This window comes from Borostomias antarcticus (genome assembly GCF_949987555.1).
Source record: "Borostomias antarcticus genome assembly, chromosome: 4".
In the NCBI taxonomy this organism is placed as follows: domain Eukaryota; kingdom Metazoa; phylum Chordata; class Actinopteri; order Stomiiformes; family Stomiidae; genus Borostomias; species Borostomias antarcticus.
In genome coordinates, this window is record NC_140237.1 from 20,479,635 (window position 1) to 20,480,873 (window position 1,239).

A 1,239-nucleotide genomic window follows, 5' to 3' on the forward strand; every position below is an offset into this window, starting at 1 on the left:
TGTGGCAAGGTCAGTCGACTGACTGACTTTATATGCATAGCACTATTCTGGAACTATCATTGTTGTCTGTGTATCAAGCCTTTCTATCGATGGCCTGTGCCATTTTTGAAAATATATCTCCTCAGATAGCATCACAACAGCTGCTACGGTACAACAGTGTTTTGCCCGAGACTGAGCTTGAATTAATCAGACTGTAATCCTTGTTATTCATGCTCAGAGGTATCATCATCAGACAGTTTTCCAGACAGACTGCACATCAGACTCCAGACAGAGCAAATCTCCTCTCTCCTTGATGAAGGGATAGAGTTCACAAATCCTCCACAACAAACTGGATGCTAGACTGGACACACACAGAGGAGCTGCCAGATTCTATGCATTATCTCTGACTCTCTTTCTCTGTCTCTCTCTGTCTACCTCATCTCTCTCTTCTACCCCCCACCACCCTCTCTCTCTCTCTCTCTCTCTCTCTGTGTCTCTCTCTCTCTCTCTCTCTCTCTCTCTCTCTCTCTCTCTCTCTCTCTCTCTCTCTGGGCTCCCTCTGCTGAACAGTAGCACCACACACTTGTTCGCGTCTGGCTGACCACTTAAAAAAAAACATCATGTCCACTACGCCAGCCTGGCATGGCCACACACTGACTCCTGTCCAGATACCTCCCAGCATGCTCTGGTGTTGTTAGCCCTCCATGGTCACACTGTCCCCTCCCATTATAGCACTCAGCACCCTCTCCAATCTGTCCTCCTGTCCCTCTCCTCTCTGTCCTCATGTCCCTACATTACATGAGCTATTTAGCTGACACTTTTATCCAAAGCGACTTAATTGCATTTAATATAGGAAACGTCAGTGTACTACTACTTGCCAAAACTCACAAGTGCATCTCTTTTCTAAAATTATTATTTTGTTATTTATTGTAAAATTATTATATTGTTATTTATACAACAGTTACTACAGCTATTAGTGAAAATAAACACACAGCAATATAAAATATGAACATTTATTCAAAACGAAGCATCATTATTCCCACAATTCCACCGAGCAAAATAGTTCCTCTAACAAAAAGGTTGCCAAGCAACAGATGCATTGGATGGAATGTTCAGTTGTTTTGAAAAAAACACAATAGGCCTACAATGCATTGGATCAAGTGGGAGGCGCATTAATACTGAAAATGGAATGATATGCGTTCCCAGGTGTGTGTTACAAAGTATTATACAACGGTATAGATCCGGTCCATTGTCCCTACC